Raw genomic sequence first — 15269 nt, 5'->3', positions numbered from 1 at the left:
CCATTCCATTCCATTCCATTCCATTCCATTCCATTCCATTCCATTCCATTCCATTCGGTTTGATTCCATTCCATTCCATTCCATTCCATTCCATTCCATTCCACTCGGGTTGATTGCATTCCATTCCTTTCCATTCCATTCAATTCCAATCCATTCCATTCCATTCCATTCCATTGCATTCGCCTTGATGGCATTCCATTCCATTCCATTCCATTCCATTCCATTCCATTCCATTCCATTCGTGTTGATTCCATTCCATTCCATTCCATTTCATTTCATTCGGGTTGATTCCATTCCATTCCATTCCATTCCATACCATTCGGGTTGATTCCATTCTATGCCATTCCATTCCATTCCATTCCATTCCATTCCATTACATTCGGGTTGATTCCATTCCATTCCATTCCATTCCAATGCATTCCATTCCATACCACTCGGGTTGATTCCATAACCTGCCATTCCATGCCATTCCATTCCATTTCATTCCATTCCATTCCATTCCATTCCATTCCATTCCATTCCATTCCATGCCCTTCCATTCCATCAAATTTCATTCCATTCCATTCCATTCGACTTGATTTCATTCCATTCCATTCCATTCCGTTCCATTCCATTCCATTCCATACCACTCGGGTTGATTACATAACCTGCCATTCCTTTCCATTCCATTCCATTCCATTCCACTTCATTCCATTCCATTCCTTTCGGGTTGATTTCATTCCATTCCATTCCATTCCATTCCATTCCATTCCATTCCATTCGGGTTGATTGCATTCCATTCCATTCCATTCCATTCCATTCCATTCCATTCCATTCCATTCCGGTTGATTCCATTCCATTCCATTCCATTCCATTCCATTCCATTCCATTCCATTCGGGTTGATTCCATTCCATTCCATTCCATTCCATTCCATTCTTTTCCTTTCGGGTTGATTCCATTCCATTCCATTCCATTCCATTCCATTCCATTCCATTTCATTCCATTCCATTCCATTCGAGTTGATTCCATTGCATTCCATTTCATTCCATTCCATTCCATTCCATTCCATTCCATACCACTCGGGTTGATTCCATAACCTGCCATTCCATTCCATTCCATTCCATTCCATTCCGTTCCATTCCATTCCATTCCTTTCGTGTTGATTTCATTCCATTCCATTGCATTCCATTCCATTCCATTCCATTCGGTTTGATTGCATTCCATTCAATTCCAATCCATTCGATTCCATTCCATTCCATTCCAGTTGATTCCATTCCATTCCATTTCATTCCATTGCATTCCATTCGGTTTTATTCCGTTCCATTCCATTCCATTCGTGTTGATTGCATTGCATTCCATTCCATTCCATTCCATTCGGGTTGATTCTGTTCCATTCCATTCCATTCCATTCCATTCCATTCCATTCCATTACATTACATTCCAGTTGATTCCATTCAATTCCATTCCATTCCATTCCATTCCATTACATTCGGTTTGATTCCATTCGATTCCATTCCATTCCATTCCATTCCATTCCATTCTTTTTCTTTCAGGTTGATTCCATTCCATTCCATTCCATTCCATTCCATTCCATTCCATTCATTTCCATTCCTTTCCATTCCATTCCATTCGGGTTTATTCCATTCCATTCCATTCCATTCCATTCCATACCACTCGGGTTGATTCAATAACCTGCCATTCCATTCCATTCCATTCCATTCCATTCCATTTCATTCCATTCCATTCCTTTCGGGCTGATTTCATTCCATTCCGTTCCATTCCATTCCATTCCATTCGGGTTGATTGCATTCCATTCCATTCCAATCCATTCGATTCCATTCCATTCCATTCCATTTGATTCCATTCCATTCCATTTCATTCCATTGCATTCCTTTCGGTTTGATTCCATTCCATTCCATTCCATTCCATTCGTGTTGATTGCATTCCACTCCATTCCATTGCATTGCATTCGGGTTGATTCCGTTCCATTCCCTTCCATTCCATTCCATTCCATTACATTTCAGTTGATTCCATTCCATTCCATTCCATTCCATTACATTCGGGTTGATTCCATTCCATTCCATTCCATTCCGTTCCATTCGATTCCATTCCATTCCATTCCATTCCATTCCATTCCATTCCATTCCATTGCATTCGGGTTGATTCTATTCCATACCATTCCATTCCATTCCAATCCATTCAATTCCATTCCATTCGGGTTGATTCCGTTCCATTCCAATCCATTCCGTTCCATTCCATTCCATTACATTCCATTGCATTCTGGTTGATTCCATTCTATTCCACTCCATTCCATTCTGTTCTGTTTGATTCTATTCCATTCCATTGCATTACATTCCATTTAACTCCATTCCGGTTGATTCCATTCCGTTCCGTTTCATTCCATTCCAGTTGATTCCATTCCATTCCATTCCATTCCATTCCTATCCAGGTGATTCCATTACATTCCATTGCAATCCAATCAATTCCATTTCATTTCATTCCATTCCATTCCAGTGGATTCCATTCCATTCCATTCCATTCCATTCCATTCCATTCCATTCGGTTTGATTCCATTCCATTCCATTCCATTCCATTCCATTCCATTCCATTCCATTCCACTCGGGTTGATTGCATTCCATTCATTTCCATTCCATTCAATTCCAATCCATTCCATTCCATTCCATTCCATTGCATTCGCCTTGATGGCATTCCATTCCATTCCATTCCATTCCATTCCATTCCATTCGTGTTGATTCCATTCCATTCCATTCCAATCCATTCCATTCCATTTCATTCGGGTTGATTCCATTCCATTCCATTCCATTCCATACCATTCGGGTTGATTCCATTCTATGCCATTCCATTCCATTCCATTCAATTCCATTCCATTCGGGTTGATTCCATTCCATTCCATTCCATTCCAATGCATTCCATTCCATACCACTCGGGTTGATTCCATAACCTGCCATTCCATTCCATTCCATTTCATTCCATTCCATTCCATTCCATTCCGTTCCATTCCATTTCATTCCATTCCATGCCATTCCATTCCATTCCATTTCATTCCATTCCATTCCATTCGACTTGATTTCATTCCATTCCATTCCATTCCGTTCCATTCCATTCCATTCCATACCACTCGGGTTGATTACATAACCTGCCATTCCTTTCCATTCCATTCCATTCCATTCCACTTCATTCCATTCCATTCCTTTCGGGTTGATTTCATTCCATTCCATTCCATTCCATTCCATTCCATTCCATTCCATTCCATTCGGGTTGATTGCATTCCATTCCATTCCATTCCATTCCATTCCATTCCATTCCATTCCATTCCGGTTGATTCCATTCCATTCCATTCCATTCCATTCCATTCCATTCCATTCCATTCCATTCCATTCCGGTTGATTCCATTCCATTCCATTCCATTCCATTCCATTCCATTCCATTCCATTCCATTCGGGTTGATTCCATTCCATTCCATTCCATTCCATTCCATTCTTTTCCTTTCGGGTTGATTCCATTCCATTCCATTCCATTCCATTCCATTCCATTCCATTTCATTCCATTCCATTCCATTCGAGTTGATTCCATTGCATTCCTTTCCATTCCATTCCATTCCATTCCATTCCATTCCATACCACTCGGGTTGATTCCATAACCTGCCATTCCATTCCATTCCATTCCATTCCATTCCGTTCCTTTCCATTCCATTCCTTTCGTGTTGATTTCATTCCATTCCATTGCATTCCATTCCATTCCATTCCATTCGGGTTGATTGCATTCCATTCCATTCCAATCCATTCGATTCCATTCCATTCCATTCCAGTTGATTCCATTCCATTCCATTTCATTCCATTGCATTCCATTCGGTTTTATTCCGTTCCATTCCATTCCATTCGTGTTGATTGCATTGCATTCCATTCCATTCCATTCCATTCGGGTTGATTCTGTTCCATTCCATTCCATTCCATTCCATTCCATTACATTACATTCCAGTTGATTCCATTCCATTCCATTCCATTCCATTACATTCGGTTTGATTCCATTCCATTCCATTCCATTCCATTCCATTCCATTCCATTCCATTCTTTTTCTTTCAGGTTGATTCCATTCCATTCCATTCCATTCCATTCCATTCCATTCCATTCCTTTCCATTCCTTTCCATTCCATTCCATTCGGGTTTATTCCATTCCATTCCATTCCATTCCATTCCATTCCATTCCATTCCATTACATTCCATTCCATTCCATTTGGGTTGATTCCATTCCATTCCATTCCACTCCATTCCATTCCATTCGTGTTGATTCCATTCCATTCCATTCCATTCGGGTTGATTCCATTCCATTCCATTCCATTCCATTCCATTCCGATTGATTCCATTGCATTCCATTCCATTCCATTCCATTCCATTCCATACCATTCGGGTTGATTCCATTCTATGCCATTCCATTCCGTTCCATTCCATTCCATTCCATTCGGGTTGATTCCTTTCCATTCCATTCCATTCCATTCCATTCCATTCCATTTCATTCCATTCCATTCCATTCGGGTTGATTGCATTCCATACCATTCCATTCCATTCCATTCCATACCACTCGGGTTGATTCCATAACCTGCCATTCCATTCCATTCCATTCCATTCCATTCTATTTCATTCCATTCCTTTCCTTTCGGGTTGATTTCATTCCATTCCAATCCATTCCATTCCATTCCATTCGGGTTGATTGCATTCCGTTCCATTCCATTCCATTCCGATTCATTCGATTCCATTCCATTCCATTTCAGTTGATTCGATTCCATTCCATTTCATTCCATTGCATTCCATTCGGTTTGATTCCATTCCATTCCATTCCATTCGTGTTGATTGCATTCCATTCCATTCCATTCCATTCCATTCCATTACATTATATTACATTCACGTTGATTCCATTCCATTCCATTCCATTCCATTACATTACATTCTGGTTGATTCCATTCCATTCCATTCCATTGTGTTGCATTCCATTCCATTCCATTCCATTCCATTGCATTCGGGTTGATTCCATTCCATTCCATTCCATTCCATTCCATTCCATTCCATTCCATTCCATTCCATTCGGGTTGATTCTATTCTATACCATTCCATTCCATTCCAATCCATTCAATTCCATTCCATTCGGGTTGATTCCGTTCCATTCCAATCCATTCCGTTCCATTCCATTCCATTACATTCCATTGCATTCTGGTTGATTCCACTCTATTCCACTCCATTCCATTCTGTTCTGTTTGATTCTATTCCATTCCATTGCATTCCATTCCATTGAACTCCATTCCGGTTGATTCCATTCCGTTCCATTTCATTCCATTCCATTCCATTCGGGTTGATTCCATTGCAGTCCATTCCATTCCATTCCATTCCATTCCAGTTGATTCCATTCCATTCCATTCCGGTTGATTCCATTACATTCCATTCCATTCCAATCAATTCCATTTCATTCCATTCCATTCCAGTGGATTCCATTCCATTCCATTCCATTCCATTCCATTCCATTCCATTCCATTCGGGTTGATTCCATTCCGTTCCTTTCCATTCCATTCCATTCCAATCTATTCCATTCCATTCCATTCCATTGCATTCGCCTTGATTCCATTCCATTCCATTCCATTCGTTTCCATTCCATTCGGGTTGATTCTATTCCATTCCATTCCATTCCATTCCATTCCAATCCATTCCATTCCATTTCATTCGGGGTGATTCCATTCCATTCCATTCCATTCCATTCCATTCCATTCTGATTGATTCCATTACATTCCATTCCATTCCATTCTGATTGATTCCATTCCATTCCATTCCATTCCATACCATTCGGGTTGATTCCATTCTATGCCATTCCATTCCATTCCATTCCATTCGGGTTGATTCCCTTCCATTCCATTCCATTCGCTTCCATTCCATTTCATTCCATTCCATTCCATTCGGGTTGATTCCATTCCATTCCATTCCATTCCATTCCATTCCATTCCATTCCATTCGGGTTGATTCCATTTCATTCCATTCCATTCCATTCCATTCCATTCTTTTCCTTTCGGGTTGATTCCATTCCATTCCATTCCATTTGATTCTTGTTGATTCCATTCCATTCCATTCCAATCCATTCCATTCCATTCCATTCGAGTTGATTCCATTCCATTCCATTCCATTCCATTCCATTCCATTCCATTCCATTCCATTCCATTCCATTCCATTCGGGTTGATTCCATTTCATTCCATTCCATTCCATTCCATTCCATTCTTTCCTTTCGGGTTGATTCCATTCCATTCCATTCCATTCCATTCCATTCCATTCCATTGCATTCCACTTCATTCCATTCCATTCCATTCGACTTGATTCCATTGCATTCCATTCCATTCCATTCCACTCCATTCCATACCACTCTGGTTGATTACATAACCTGCCATTCCATTCCATTCCATTCCATTCCATTCCATTCCATTCCATTCCATTCCACTTCATTCCATTCCATTCCAGTGGATTGCATTCCATTCCATTCCATTCCACTCCATTCCATTCCGGTTGATTCCATTCCATTCCATTCCATTCCATTCCATTCCCTTCGCGTTGATTCCACTCCATTCCATTCCATTCCATTCCATTCCATTACATTCTTTTCCTTTCGGGTTTATTCCATTCCATTCCATTCCATTCCATTCCATTTCATTCCATTCCATTCCATTCGAGTTGATTCCATTGCATTCCATTCCATTCCATTCCAGTCCATTCCATTCCATTCCATACCATTCGGGTTGACTCCATTCTATGCCATTCCATTCCATTCCATTCCATTCCATTCCATTCCATTCGGGTTTATTCCATTCCATTCCATTCCATTTCATTCGATTACATACCACTCGGGTTGATTCCATAACCTGCCATTCCATTCCATTCCATTCCATTCCATTCCATTCCATTCCATTACATTCCATTCCATTTCATTCCATTCCATTTTTTTCGAGTTGATTTCATTCCATTCCATTCCATTCCATTCCATTCCATTCCATTCCATTCCATTCCATTCCATTCGGGTTGATTGCATTCCATTCCATTCCATTCCATTCCAATCCATTCGATTCCATTCCATTCCATTCCATTCCATTTGGGTTTATTCCATTCCATTCCATTCCATTCCATTCCAGTTGATTCCATTCCATTTCATTTCATTCCATTGCATTCCATTCCGTTTGATTCCATTCCATTCCATTCCATTCGTGTTGATTGCATTCCATTCCATTCCATTCAGGTTGATTCCGTTCCATTCCATTCCATTCCATTCCATTCCATTACATTCCAGTTGATTCCATTCCATTACATTGCATTACATTACATTCGGGTTGATTCCATTCCATTCCTTTCCATTCCATTCCATTCTTTTCCTTTCGGGTTGATTCCATTCCATTCCATTCCATTGCATTCCATTCCTTTCCATTCCGTTCCATTCCATTCCATTCGGGTTTATTCCATTCCATTCCATTCCATTCCATTCCATTCCATTCCATTCCATTTGGGTTGATTCCATTCCATTCCATTCCATTCCATTCCATTCCATTCGTGTTGATTCCATTCCATTCCATTCCATTTCATTCGGGTTGATTCCATTCCATTCCATTCCATTCCATTCCATTCCATTCCATTCCGATTGATTCCATTCCATTCCATTCCATTCCATTCCATTCCATTCCATTCCATTCCATACCATTCGGGTTGATTCCATTCTATGCCATTCTATTCCATTCCATTCCATTGCATTCCATTGCATTCGGGTTGATTCCTTTCCATTCCATTCCATTCCATTCCATTCCATACCACTCGGGTTGATTCAATAACCTGCCATTCCATTCCATTCCATTCCATTCCATTCCATTTCATTCCATTCCATTCCTTTCGGGCTGATTTCATTCCATTCCATTCCATTCCATTCCATTCCATTCCATTCGGGTTGATTGCATTCCATTCCATTCCAATCCATTCGATTCCATTCCATTCCATTCCAGTTGATTCCATTCCATTCCATTTCATTCCATTGCATTCCTTTCGGTTTGATTCCATTCCATTCCATTCCATTCGTGTTGATTGCATTCCATTCCATTCCATTGCATTGCATTCGGGTTGATTCCGTTCCATTCCCTTCCATTCCATTCCATTCCATTACATTTCAGTTGATTCCATTCCATTCCATTCCATTCCATTACATTCGGGTTGATTCCATTCCATTCCATTCCATTCCATTCCGTTCCATTCAATTCCATTCCATTCCATTCCATTCCATTCCATTCCATTGCATTCGGGTTGATTCTATTCCATACCATTCCATTCCATTCCAATCCATTCTATTCCATTCCATTCGGGTTGATTCCGTTCCATTCCAATCCATTCCGTTCCATTCCATTCCATTACATTCCATTGCATTCTGGTTGATTCCATTCTATTCCACTCCATTCCATTCTGTTCTGTTTGATTCTATTCCATTCCATTGCATTACATTCCATTTAACTCCATTCCGGTTGATTCCATTCCGTTCCGTTTCATTCCATTCCAGTTGATTCCATTCCATTCCATTCCATTCCATTCCTATCCAGTTGATTCCATTACATTCCATTGCATTCCAATCAATTCCATTTCATTTCATTCCATTCCATTCCAGTGGATTCCATTCCATTCCATTCCATTCCATTCCATTCCATTCCATTCGGTTTGATTCCATTCCATTCCATTCCATTCCATTCCATTCCATTCCACTCGGGTTGATTGCATTCCATTCCTTTCCATTCCATTCAATTCCAATCCATTCCATTCCATTCCATTCCATTGCATTCGCCTTGATGCCATTCCATTCCATTCCATTCCATTCCATTCCATTCCATTCCATTCCATTCGTGTTGATTCCATTCCATTCCATCCCATTCCGATTGATTCCATTCCATTCCATTCCATTCCATACCATTCGGGTTGATTCCATTCTATGCCATTCCATTCCATTCCATTCCATTCTATTCCATTCGGGTTGATTCCATTCCATTCCATTCCATTCCAATCCATTCCATTCCATACCACTCGGGTTGATTCCATTACCTGCCATTCCATTCCATTCCATTCCATTTCATTCCATTCCATTCCATTCCATTCCATTCCATTCCATTCCATTCCATTTCATTCCATTCCATTCCATTCGGGTTGACTGCATTCCATTCCATTCCATTCCATTCCATTCCATTCCATTCCATTCGGGTTGATTGCATTCCGTTCCATTCCATTCCATTCCGATGCATTCGATTCCATTCCATTCCATTTCAGTTGATTCGATTCCATTCCATTTCATTCCATTGCATTCCAATCGGTTTGATTCCATTCCATTCCATTCCATTCGTGTTGATTGCATTCCATTCCATTCCATTCCATTCCATTCCATTCCATTCCATTACATTCCAGTTGATTCCATTCCATTCCATTCCATTCCATTCCATTCCATTCCATTCCATTACATTCTGGTTGATTCCATTCTATTCCATTCCATTGCGTTGCATTCCATTCCATTCCATTCCATTCCATTGCATTCGGATTGATTCCATTCCATTCCATTCCATTCCATTCCATTCGGGTTGATTCTATTCCATACCATTCCATTCCATTCCAATCCATTCAATTCCATTCCATTCCATTACATTCCATTGCATTCTGGTTGATTCCACTCTATTCCACTCCATTCCATTCTGTTCTGTTTGATTCTATTCCATTCCATTGCATTCCATTCCATTTAACTCCATTCCGGTTGATTCCATTCCGTTCCATTCCATTCCATTCCATTCCAGTTGATTCCATTCCATTCCATTCCGGTTGATTCCATTACATTCCATTCCATTCCAATCAATTCCATTTCATTCCATTCTATTCCAGTGGATTCCATTCCATTCCATTCCACTCCATTCCATCCCATTCGGGTTGATTCCATTCCGTTCCTTTCCATTCCATTCCATTCCAATCTATTCCATTCCATTCCATTCCATTGCATTCGCCTTGATTCCATTCCATTCCATTCCATTCGTTTCCATTCCATTCGGGTAGATTTTATTCCATTCCATTCCATTCCATTCCATTCCAATCCATTCCATTCCATTTCATTCGGGTTGATTCCATTCCATTCCATTCCATTCCATTCCATTCCATTCTGATTGATTCCATTCCATTCCATTCCATTCCATACCATTCGGGTTGATTCCATTCTATGCCATTCCATTCCATTCCATTCCATTCCATTCCATTCCATTCGGGTTGATTCCCTTCCATTCCATTCCATTCGCTTCCATTCCATTTCATTCCATTCCATTCCATTCGGGTTGATTCCATTCCATTCCATTCCATTCCATTCCATTCCATTCCATTCGGGTTGATTCCATTTCATTCCATTCCATTCCATTCCATTCCATTCTTTTCCTTTCGGGTTGATTCCATTCCATTCCATTCCATTCCATTCCATTCCATTGCATTCCACTTCATTCCATTCCATTCCATTAGACTTGATTCCATTGCATTCCATTCCATTCCATTCCACTACATTCCATACCACTCTGCTTGATTACATAACCTGCCATTCCATTCCATTCCATTCCACTTCATTCCATTCCATTCCTTTCGGGTTGATTTCATTCCATTCCATTCCATTCCATTCCATTCCCTTCCATTCGGGTTGATTGCATTCCATTCCATTCCATTCCACTCCATTCCATTCCGGTTGATTCCATTCCATTCCATTCCATTCCATTCGGGTTGATTCCATTGCATTCCATTCCATTCCATTCCATTCCATTCCATTCCATTCTTTTCCTTTCGGGTTTATTCCATTCCATTCCATTCCATTTCATTCCATTCCATTCCATTCGAGTTGATTCCATTGCATTCCATTCCATTCCATTCCATTCCATTCCATTCCATTCCATTCCATACCATTCGGGTTGACTCCATTCTATGCCATTCCATTCCATTCCATTCCATTCCATTCCATTCCATTCCATTCCATTCCATTCGGGTTTATTCCATTCCATTCCATTCCATTTCATTCGATTACATACCACTCGGGTTGATTCCATAACCTGCCATTCCATTCCATTCCATTCCATTCCATTCCATTCCATTCCATTCCATTCCATTCCATTCCATTACATTCCATTCCATTTCATTCCATTCCATTCCTTTCGAGTTGATTTCATTCCATTCCTTTCCATTCCATTCCATTCCATTCCATTCGGGTTGACTGCATTCCATTCCATTCCATTCCATTCCAATCCATTCGATTCCATTCCATTCCATTCCATTCCATTTGGGATGATTCCATTCCATTCCATTCCATTCCATTCCAGTTGATTCCATTCCATTTCATTTCATTCCATTGCATTCCATTCCGTTTGATTCCATTCCATTCCATTCCATTCGTGTTGATTGCATTCCATTCCATTCCATTCAGGTTGATTCCGTTCCATTCCATTCCATTCCATTCCATTACATTACATTCCAGTTGATTCCATTCCATTACATTACATTACATTACATTCGGGTTGATTCCATTCCATTCCATTCCATTCCATTCCATTCTTCTCCTTTCGGGTTGATTCCATTCCATTCCATTCCATTGCATTCCATTCCTTTCCATTCCGTTCCATTACATTCCATTCGGGTTTATTCCATTCCATTCCATTCCATTCCATTCCATTCCATTCCATTCCATTCCATTCCATTTGGGTTCATTCCATTCCATTCCATTCCATTCCATTCCATTCCATTCCATTTGTGTTGATTCCATTACATTCCATTCCATTTCATTCGGGTTGATTCCATTCCATTCCATTCCATTCCATTCCGATTGATTCCATTCCATTCCATTCCATTCCATTCCATTCCATTCCATTCCATTCCATACCATTCAGGTTGATTCCATTCTATGCCATTCCATTCCATTCCATTCCATTGCATTCCATTGCATTCGGGTTGATTCCATTCCATTCCATTCCATTCCATTCCATTCCATTCCATTCCATTCCATTCGGGTTGATTCCATTCCATTCCATTCCATTCCATTCCATTTCATTCCATTCCATTCCATTCGGGTTGATTCCATTCCATTCCATTCCATTCCATTCCATTCCATTCCATACCACTCGGGTTGATTCAATAACCTGCCATTCCATTCCATTCCATTCCATTCCATTCCATTTCATTCCATTCCATTCCTTTCGGGCTGATTTCATTCCATTCCATTCCATTCCATTCCATTCCATTCGGGTTGATTGCATTCCATTCCATTCCAATCCATTCGATTCCATTCCATTCCATTCCAGTTGATTCCATTCCATTCCATTTCATTCCATTGCATTCCTTTCGGTTTGATTCCATTCCATTCCATTCCATTCGTGTTGATTGCATTCCTTTCCATTCCATTGCATTGCATTCGGGTTGATTCCGTTCCATTCCCTTCCATTCCATTCTATTCCATTACATTTCATTTGATTCCATTCCATTCCATTCCATTCCATTCCATTCCATTACATTCGGGTTGATTCCATTCCATTCCATTCCATTCCGTTCCATTCGATTCCATTCCATTCCATTCCATTCCATTCCATTCCATTCCATTCCATTCGGGTTGATTCTATTCCATACCATTCCATTCCATTCCAATCCATTCAATTCCATTCCATTCGGGTTGATTCCGTTCCATTCCAATCCATTCCGTTCCATTCCATTCCATTACATTCCATTGCATTCTGGTTGATTCCACTCTATTCCACTCCATTCCATTCTGTTCTGTTTGATTCTATTCCATTCCATTGCATTCCATTCCATTTAACTCCATTCCGGTTGATTTCATTCCGTTCCATTTCATTCCATTCCATTCCATTCGGGTTGATTCCATTGCAGTCCATTCCATTCCATTCCATTCCATTCCAGTTGATTCCATTCCATTCCATTCCGGTTCATTCCATTACATTCCATTCCATTCCAATCAATTCCATTTCATTCCATTCCATTCCAGTGGATTCCATTCCATTCCATTCCATTCCATTCCATTCCATTCCATTCCATTCGGGTTGATTCCATTCCGTTCCTTTCCATTCCATTCCATTCCAATCTATTCCATTCCATTCCATTCCATTGCATTCGCCTTGATTCCATTCCATTCCATTCCATTCGTTTCCATTCCATTCGGGTTGATTCTATTCCATTCCATTCCATTCCATTCCATTCCAATCCATTCCATTCCATTTCATTCGGGTTGATTCCATTCCATTCCATTCCATTCCATTCCATTCCATTCCATTCTGATTGATTCCATTCCATTCCATTCCATTCCATACCATTCGGGTTGATTCCATTCTATGCCATTCCATTCCATTCCATTCCATTCCATTCCATTCCATTCGGGTTGATTCCCTTCCATTCCATTCCATTCGCTTCCATTCCATTTCATTCCATTCCATTCCATTCCATTCCATTCGGGTTGATTCCCTTCCATTCCATTCCATTCGCTTCCATTCCATTTCATTCCATTCCATTCCATTCGGGTTGATTCCATTCCATTCCATTCCATTCCATTCCATTCCATTCCATTCCATTCGGGTTCATTCCATTTCATTCCATTCCATTCCATTCCATTCCATTCTTTTCCTTTCGGGTTGATTCCATTCCATTCCATTCCATTCCATTCCATTCCATTGCATTCCACTTCATTCCATTCCATTCCATTCGACTTGATTCCATTCCATTCCATTCCATTCCATTCCATTCCATTCCATTTCATTCCATTCCATTCCTTTCGGGCTGATTTCATTCCATTCCATTCCATTCCATTCCATTCCATTCGGGTTGATTGCATTCCATTCAATTCCAATCCATTCGATTCCATTCCATTCCATTCCAGTTGATTCCATTCCATTCCATTTCATTCCATTGCATTCCATTCGGTTTTATTCCGTTCCATTCCATTCCATTCGTGTTGATTGCATTGCATTCCATTCCATTCCATTCCATTCGGGTTGATTCTGTTCCATTCCATTCCATTCCATTCCATTCCATTACATTACATTCCAGTTGATTCCATTCCATTCCATTCCATTCCATTACATTCGGTTTGATTCCATTCGATTCCATTCCATTCCATTCCATTCCATTCCATTCTTTTTCTTTCAGGTTGATTCCATTCCATTCCATTCCATTCCATTCCATTCCATTCCATTCCATTCATTTCCATTCCTTTCCATTCCATTCCATTCGGGTTTATTCCATTCCATTCCATTCCATTCCATTCCATTCCATTCCATTCCATTCGGGTTGATTCCATTCCATTCCATTCCATTCCATTCCATTTCATTCCATTCCATTCCATTCGGGTTGATTCCATTCAATTCCATTCCATTCCATTCCATTCCATTCCATTCCATACCACTCGGGTTGATTCAATAACCTGCCATTCCATTCCATTCCATTCCATTTCATTCCATTCCATTCCTTTCGGGCTGATTTCATTCCATTCCATTCCATTCCATTCTATTCCATTCGGGTTGATTGCATTCCATTCCATTCCAATCCATTCGATTCCATTCCATTCCATTCCAGTTGATTCCATTCCATTCCATTTCATTCCATTGCATTCCTTTCGGTTTGATTCCATTCCATTCCATTCCATTCGTGTTGATTGCATTCCTTTCCATTCCATTGCATTGCATTCGGGTTGATTCCGTTCCATTCCCTTCCATTCCATTCCATTCCATTTCATTTCAGTTGATTCCATTCCATTCCATTCCATTCCATTCCATTCCATTCCATTCCATTCCATTCCATACCATTCGGGTTGATTCCATTCTATGCCATTCCATTCCATTCCATTCCATTGCATTCCATTGCATTCGGGTTGATTCCATTCCATTCCATTCCATTCCATTCCATTCCATTCCATTCCATTCCATTCGGGTTGATTCCATTCCATTCCATTCCATTCCATTCCATTTCATTCCATTCCATTCCATTCGGGTTGATTCCATTCCATTCCATTCCATTCCATTCCATTCCATTCCATTCCATTCCATTCCATACCACTCGGGTTGATTCAATAACCTGCCATTCCATTCCATTCCATTCCATTCCATTCCATTCCATTTCATTCCATTCCATTCCTTTCGGGCTGATTTCATTCCATTCCATTCCATTCCATTCCATTCCATTCCATTCGGTTTGATTCCATTCCATTCCATTCCATTCCATT

The sequence above is a fragment of the Pan paniscus genome, chromosome 6 (assembly GCF_029289425.2).
Source record: "Pan paniscus chromosome 6, NHGRI_mPanPan1-v2.0_pri, whole genome shotgun sequence".
NCBI lineage: Eukaryota > Metazoa > Chordata > Mammalia > Primates > Hominidae > Pan > Pan paniscus.
The sequence above is the reverse complement of the archived record's forward strand: the minus strand, read 5'-3'. Positions refer to the sequence as shown.